The sequence below is a fragment of the Phyllostomus hastatus genome, unplaced genomic scaffold (genome assembly GCF_019186645.2).
Source record: "Phyllostomus hastatus isolate PE091 unplaced genomic scaffold, TTU_PhHast_1.1 phas_scaffold_1674, whole genome shotgun sequence".
Taxonomy (NCBI): domain Eukaryota; kingdom Metazoa; phylum Chordata; class Mammalia; order Chiroptera; family Phyllostomidae; genus Phyllostomus; species Phyllostomus hastatus.
The window spans coordinates 7,258,134-7,266,646 of NW_025334011.1; the positions used below are offsets into that span (position 1 = coordinate 7,258,134).

The following is an 8,513-nucleotide window of genomic DNA, read 5'->3' on the forward strand; positions in this document are numbered from 1 at the left end:
CATTTCACGCAGAGAGTAGCCACCTGTGCTGGGACTCAGGGCAGTTTTATGACCTCAATACAGAGAAAGCAACACAGTTTTTAAATCCTTAGTTGTTCTCTGACCTGACGGAAGTGAATTCAGGGCACTGGGCCTGACTGCATTCCCTTGTGGTAGCTGGTAACATGATTATAAGATATTCTGGAATGCAGATGAACATTTTACACAATAGTTTGAGGACAATTGAAAATATGTGAGCATTCCTGTAATCTCAAAACTTAAATTTTAGTTTTTATTTTTGTTTTTGTCTTTGTAAAGATAAAGATCTTTAATTTTATTTCAAGTGATTTCTTAAAGCTTTCAGATGAAACATTTGAGTGGGATCTTCAAATCTACAAGGTCTTAATGAGCGGTTCATGGAGTCAGAAAAAACACCTTGGATGCAAGCTCATCTCTGCCAGGCCTATCTTCAATTCAGATGGGCCACACTTCACACCTGCTGCTTTCACACCAGAAGGAATTAAGAGGCAGGGTTCATCTCATTCATATTTACAATTACAGCATTTGGTGTAATTATACTTGCTGTTTTATACATCGGAACAGGACTCTATAGATTGTGTTCAGTGTGAGGTCAATGTATAGACTGTTTCATTGAACAAAAGGACTATCCTGGATATTACAGGTTAAATTCTTAAAGACAAAACAAAGCAAACTTCAAAACAAACTATTTTAAGTAGCACTGAGACAGCTCAGCCTGATGTGAATTGCTCTCCATTAGTATCCTTACATCCCATGCAATCCCCCGACTCAGAGAAAGGCATCCGAACTTTCAATGATTAGAAGCTGGAGAGAGAATGAGTTTAACCATCATTCTATTCCGAATCCTGTAGAAGGGTTTAACCCTTCAACTTGCTAGCAACCCTTCAATAAGACAGAATTGTTGACTGAATTTTCATTTTTCCTTTGCATTTTTTATGTGCAATGACTGTCTATGCCTATGATGAAATCTTCTCCATTTCTCTAAACTTGACATAGAGGACAGGCCTGGCCCCAACAAGCCTGGTCTTGGGCTCAGTCTCTGGACTCCATCTTGCCCTGGGAGTCTTTGTCAGTCACTGAGTGAGGGAAGTAGGACTGCTGATTTTGTAGCTTTCTGATGTCGCCCACACTACATCCTCCGAGGACGCCGGCTTGTTGCAAGCCATAGTGGACTGGGCCTCCCAAGTTCCTGCGAGCAAGGTGGCTAGGTGGGAGGTGCTGCTGTTTTGTTAGTCCAGCTCTGGGATGTCAGTCCCTACTGCCACAATATGCCTCAGGCAGAGGGAGAAAGAACCAGGTTGTAGCCTTTGACAGAAAAAGCAGCACCTTGTTTACTACAGGAAGAAAATGGAAAGTCAGGTCCCATCCCACTCCCCCTTCACTTAAGCATCAAAGCTCAGACATCCGGGAGACTGGAAGAGTCCCTCAGATCCTGGGCAGTGCTACTCACAACATTAGGGTTTCTAGCCAGAGGACTTTCTTGACCACAAGATCAATGTTAGTAATTGGGTTAAAGTACAGGGCCCAGTAAAATAAGCAGTTGCAAACAAATTGAGAAATGGAGGGCCAGAGCATGACCACAAAAAGGTCCTGTGTTGATACTTTCTAAAAATGGATCCACATCCACTGAGGCACAGTCTTCATTCCGTTCACTTCTTCTTTTCTCAAATCCTCATTGAGGGTATGCTTATTAATTTGAGAGACAGAGAGAGATATCACTGTGAGAGAGAAACATCAGTTGGTTGCCACCTGCATGCACACAAACTGGAGATCAAATCTGCAACCTAGGTGTGTGCCCTGACTGGAGATTGAACTCACAACCTTTTGGTGTACGGAACGATACTCCAACCAACTGAGCTACCCAGTCAAGGCTCCAGTTCACTTCTCGACCACATCCTCCAAAAAGAGAGTAATTCCAGAACTAAGAATAACATGGCAGTGATGATGAGAAAACATATGTCCAATAATGAACTTCCAGCCAGTCCCAAGCAAATTCAGCGATCAGCTGGTAGGAAAGGAAGGAGTATTTGACAGGGAATTCTTTCCACAGCTTTCACGTGGGTTCTCTAAGATCCAGAAGCTTGGTGATGATGTCCTCCCCAGAGCTGTCTTCCTACAGAGGGCAGATGATGTAGATGAAGCGTGGGGAGCTGTCTATGCAGTCAAACAGGTAAAGACACAGCAGACCAAGTCTGGGGGATACAGCAGGAACAGGGACCTGCCCAGCTTCACAGCCCTGTATTCCCAGAGATCTTTTTCGGGGGAGCTTCATACTTAATGCTTTGACATGCTCCAATTCCATGAGGATGACTCTTCTGTTGATTTCTATGATATGTGGAGTCCTTGTCAATGTTAAAAGCAATCTTCCATTTACTCTTTCAGATAAAGACCTGTCTCTTTAGAGAGAGGCCCAAGTGCTCAGCTACCCCAGCCAGAGGACAACTTTTTCCACTGTCCATTTGGCCACAGCTTTGTGGACTGAGAGGCCATGATCAGATTCCTGCTGTTCCAGTGATGCATGAGCAGGACCACTGCCACACCAGTGAAAGCTGTGAGTACTCAGGGAGAGAATCCCTCTTCTCTGCTGATTCATTCAGCATGTGTTGGGAGTTAAAGGGATCTGATCATTGCTATATTTCTGAAAGACAACTTGTATCATTCTGCTGAATGTCTTCAAATCCCATTCTAATGGCATGGGGAAATAAGTTTTCAATGGTATCCCTGTGACAATTATTGAGTTTGAGGAAACTGTCCTGTTTTTCTCTGCATTCTGGACTCTTGTTTTCTTCAAAGAGGCCCATCATAAAGCTAGGTGTCTTTGTGATCTTTGTGAGAGTGACATCATCTTTGAATCCTGCATGACAATCCCTGAGGTATTGCTGTGATGGCCAGGAAAGACAGGAAGACCTGGAAGTCCAACTGCTTCCTTAAGACCATCTGACTTCTGGGTGATTATCCAAAATGCTTCATTGTAGGGGCAGACAATGCAGGCTCCATGCAAAGGAGGCAGACCAATGTGTCCCTCCTGGGAAGGCTGTGGTGCTGATGGACATGAACACTATGATGTCCATCCGAAGAACACTGGACAACAAACCAGCTCTGGAGAACCTGTTGCCCCATATCCCTGAGAATGTGAGCTAGTGTTCATGAAGGAGGCCCTCATGAGATTAGGAACATGCTGCTAGCTAATAAGGTGCCAGCTGCCACCTGTACTGGTGCCTTTGCCCCATATGAAGTCACTGTACCAGCCTGTAACATTGCCCTTGGACCCAAGAAGACCTCCTTCTTCCAGGCATTAGGCATCACTACTGGAATCTCCAGACAGCACCATTGAAATCCTGAGTAACATGCAACTGATTAAGATGAGACATAATGGGGAGCCAGCAGAGCCACCCTGCTAAGCATGCTGAACATGCCCCTTACCCCTTTGTGCTGATCATCCAGCAGGTGTTTGATAATGCAGCATCTATGACCCAGAAGTGCTTGACATCACAGAGAAAACAGTTTTCCCATTTCCTGGAGGGTGTCCGCAAAGTTGCCATGTAGGTCTGCAGACTGGTTACCCAACTGTTGCATCAGTCCCCCATTCTATCCTCAGTGGGTACCTGTGTGTCCTGGATTTGTCTGTGGAGACTGATTACACTTTACCACTTGCTGAAAAGCTCAAAGCCTTTTTGGCTAATTCACCTGCCTTTGTGGCTGTTGCCCCTGATGTTGCCACTGCTCCTGCTACTGCTGCAGCCCCTGCCGAGGTAGACACAAAGGAGGAATCAGAAGGGTCAGATGAAGACATGGTATTTGGTCTCTTTGACTAAGCACGAAAAATCAACCAGCTCATCCAGTTTTATTTGTAAAACAAGGAAATAAAGGCTTACTCCTAAAATTAAATTAAAAAGAAGTTATTTGAATGGATTTAATAATTTTTATTGATATAGAAATCATATCATGAAAGTCTTTACTCCTATGCTTTTTATTTTGAATAATATTTCTTTTTCTTGATGCCTATTCATGTCAAATTGAACAACCCCATTAAGTCTAAAGAGAGATTAGAACATTTCTCTCTCATGAAGCATTCCCCACTCACTTCATTCCAGGTCTTTCTCCTTTGAATTCCTAACGTGATATTTCTGAAAGCATTGTCTATGAATGATCTATATCAGAATCACCAGTACTAAAATTAATTAAACTTCAATTAAGTAATTAAAAGTTCAAAAATCCCAGACCACCCTTCAGAATTACTGAGTCAAAATTTAATGACTATTACCAATGTATTTTATTTTCTCTGGAGAAATTTCTTTTTTTTAGTATAAAATTTTTATATTTAGAGTTAGCCAGTTTAGATGACCCTAATTTTGTTGGCAACACCCAAAGCATCATAGTCCGGAGCCAGTGAAACATATGCCTTCTTCTCCCCATCAGGGCTGATCAGGGTGTTGACCTGGGCCGCATCAATGTCATACAGCTTCTTCACAGCCTGTTTGATTTGGTGCTTGTTGGCCTTGACATGCACAATGAACACAAGTGTATTGTTGTCTTCTGTCTTCTTCATGGCTGACTCAGTAGGTAGTCAGGGGAACTTGATGATAGTATGGTGGTCAGTTTGTTTCTTCTCGGGGTGCTCTTCTGAGGATATTTAGGCTGCTTACGGATCTGCAGTGTCTTAGGCCTCAGGAAGGCAGGTGATGTGCCGATCTTTGTGTGTGTGTGTGTGTGTGTGTGTGTGTGTGTGTGTGTGTACGCCTTTCAGCACTGATTTCTTTGCCTTCAAAACCTTTGCCTTGGCTTCAGCTTTGGGAAGGGCAGGGGCTTCCTTCTTCACGTTGGGAGCCACCTTTGTGAAAAACCTCTGGAGAAATTTCTTGCGTTGCTATTATTTCTTGCATCTTCGTGCAGCTCTCTTTCTGGGGCTTATTTTTTTTGTGTGTGTGTTATTTCTTTTATTAGATTGGTGATTTTTAACCAGTGTGCCACAGCTGGCAACATGCCACAAGAGGCACACTGGATGAAAAGAATTTTTAAAACATGCAGTACCTGACTATTCAGTTAGGGGTACTGGCTTTTTCCCCTTAGATTGCCAAATTTAAAAAAATGAAAGTAGCCAACATAAAAATAGCCATCTGGTGTGAATGAATCAACATTATACCTTTATTTTTGTTAGATCATCAAAAATTATATTTTTATGTGCTGCAGAATATTTTTATATTTTGGTGTGCTGCAGAATTTTAGCAATTAGTTTACGTGTGCCATGAGATGAACAAGGTTAAAAATCACTGTACTAGATTATTATTTATTTATGTATTATTTTTGTATGATTTCTTCTACTAGTGAGGGACTCTCTGAGGTGGTGATGGGTATAGATGGGTTTGCTCAAACAACCAAAACAAGGCCACTAGTTCTGGGATGCAGAAAAGGAGGCCAAATAACATAGGACTTTTTAAAACCAGAGTAAGGAGTTTGAATTTTATTCCAAGCACATGGGAAGCCATTGGCTAAGGAGTGGCATAATTTCCTTTATGCTCTAAAAGATCAAGAAAGCTGCTCTATTAATATAGACTGTGATGGGATAAGAGTGGAGCAGGGACAACAGGAGACTACGATATCAGTCCAGGTAAGAGGTAATGGTGACTGAGATTACAGAAGTGAAAGTGATGATAAAACCAGATGGATTCAAAGTATGCTTCATAAATTAATTGACAAACTGATGGGGCTTTTCAACTGAGAGATTGGCTGTGGGGTTGAAAAAATCAAAAAGGATAGTTGATACAGTTTTGGTCGCTGTACATCTAAACACAATATTTTAACACAGCACCGTTTTTCCTGCAAAGGTATTGTGTGAAAAGTTGAATGGACATAGAGGAAAAGAGGTGTCTAAAAGTTCCTGAAAAAATTAAGAACAGGAGAACTGAAGGATAGACACATTGAGTATTGAGTAGAGATGAAAAGTTCAAGTTTGGACTTGATGTCACTGTTCAGTAGCTGAACTTCTGCTCTCTACTCCCTATTCACATCTGCATATTTCTCTATATTTTTGATATTAAGTAATAATATCACCACAGTTTAATCTTCAACATTATGTCTTACAGTCTATTGTCCATGTACACAAAAATCTAGAGTAACTAAAATTAATAATGAGAAAGGATTAGAAGCATTCTCTACAAAATAAGGAACCAATAGGGATGGCCATTATAACCAGTTGCATTCTCCAGTTGCAAGTTTTATCTAATAAGACAAGAAAAATAAATTTAACATATAAGGATTGGATAGAGAGAGTTTTATGTTTTATTTTAAGATGATATTATCGTATTGAAAAATTCAAAGAACCTAAATACTAAATTTTAGAAATAAGAGGAATTATTAATACCAGCAACAAATAGAAAATGTACTGAGAAGAAAAGCATTTACAATGAGAATAAAATGTTTATGGTACTTAGGGAAAAAAATTTAACAAAATTCATGAAACTTGCATGCAGAAAATAATGAAACTTTCTGAATGACATTAAAAGCTAAAAAAAATAAATGAAGAGATATCTGAAATTCATGTTAGGAAAACTCAAGATCATGAAGATGTCAAATTCCCCCTGGTTTAATTACAGATTCAATGTAATTGCAATGGAGGTCTCAAAAAGTTTTTCAGGTAATTAGAAAGCTGTAAGAACAGGCCAAGAATAGCCAGAATATTTTTGAAAAGGAAATCACAGAGGAAGATTGTCCTATGAGATGTCAAGACTTACATAGCAATCTAGTAATTAAGACAGTTTGACAAATGGAAATAGGACAAAGTAAAAGGGAAAAACTTTAACAGCTTATAAACAAGCCAAAAAGACATAGGCCTGTAACTGATAAAGTTTAAAAGAAGCATTGCAGATTAGTGCAGCTGGTAGAGAGTATTCAATACATGGTGCTGGGGCAAATAATGACCATATTTTTTATTTTTATTAAAAAAATTTAAGATGTTATTTATTTTTAGAGAGCGAAGAAGGAGGGGAGAAAGAGAGGGAGAGAAGCATCAATGTGTGGTTGCCTCTCATGCACCCCCTACTGGGGATCTGGCCTGAAACCCAGGCATGTGCCTTGAAACTGGTGACCCTTTGGTTTGCAGGACAGTGCTCAATCCACTCTGCCACACCACCCAGGGCTAATGACCATATTTTTTAAAAAATGAAGTTAAATCCTTACCTTATACTATACATACAAATCAATTATAAATGGGTTAAACACCTACATTTAAAAGAAAAAGTTTTAGACTTTAGAATATAATGTAGGAGCATATCATTCTGAAATTGGTTTAAGGGAAGATTTCTTAAATTTAAAAAATGCTAACCATAATTTTAAAAATTATTTTAAAACAATTATATTAAAACTTTAAATTGAATATTGCACTTTTTCCATTACCATTTGGTCCCGTTATATCCCCCACCTGCAGCAATCACCACACTGTCATCCATGTCCATGAGTCCTTTTTCTTATTTGCTCAATCCCTCCACCCCCAACCACCCTCACCACTAGCTGTCATCTGCTCTCCATCTATGAGTCTGTCTCTGTTTTGCTTGTTAGTTCATTAGATTTGCCATTAAAAAAATCAAAAAACAAATACGACAAGCTTGGAAACTATGCTTGCATTAAGCATAATTGACAAAGGATTAGTATACAACACACATAAAAACTCCTCAAAATTATAAGATCAACAGCAAACAACCTACCAAGATAGTTGCACAAGACATTAATAGACATACCACCAAAGAGAAAAATGTGTGTGATAAGCAACATACCAAAAATGCTCAATCTCAGTAGTAATCAGAGACATGCAAAAATGAGACCACAACGATACACCACTTAATACTTACTAGAGTGGCAAAAGTTGAGAAATATTGGAGAGGATGTGAATTAATGAGAAGACTTAAGCATTGTAGTTAGATTAAAGTTAATGTAAAAATTATAGAAATCAATTTGTCATTATTTAGCAAAACTGAACATGTGCATATCCTGCAATTTTATTTATGCCTGGGCATAGAGCCTAGAGAAACTTTTGTACTTGCAGACAAAGAAAGATTCAAGAGCTCACATGGTATTCATGATAACACTGTGCATGAAAGGAAAACACCTGGAAGCAAAGCAAGTATTCACCCATGGGAAAATGGATAAATGTTCCTGTATTCAACAATATAATGTATACATGGGTGAAAAGCTCTGAGCCACAGCTACTCACAACAATATGCATGGATTTTAAAACCTGATATCAAATGGAAAAGCAAGTACCAGAAGAGCACATGCATACAGTGCTTAACAATTTTTAAAAATTCATTTAGGGAATTTTCTATAAAACATGAATCTTCCAGTAGGCAACTACAGGTTGGGGCAAAAGTAAGTTGTTCATATGGAAAAATAATTAATAAATAATAAAAATAAACTGTTTTGCATGCTCACAAAAGTAAGCCTACTTTTGCCCTCACCCTGTATATAATCACACACCTGTCACCAAGGAACATGTATAAAGG

General features: G+C 39.4%; 2 pseudogenes; one reads left to right on the plus strand and one right to left on the minus strand.

Annotated features, from left to right (window-relative positions):
* Positions 1 to 1,464: 1,464 nt before the first annotated feature.
* LOC123831261 lies at positions 1,465 to 2,818 on the minus strand (annotated as a pseudogene).
* Positions 2,819 to 2,902: 84 nt separating this feature from the next.
* On the plus strand, positions 2,903 to 3,833 carry LOC123831260 (annotated as a pseudogene).
* Positions 3,834 to 8,513: the final 4,680 nt, after the last annotated feature.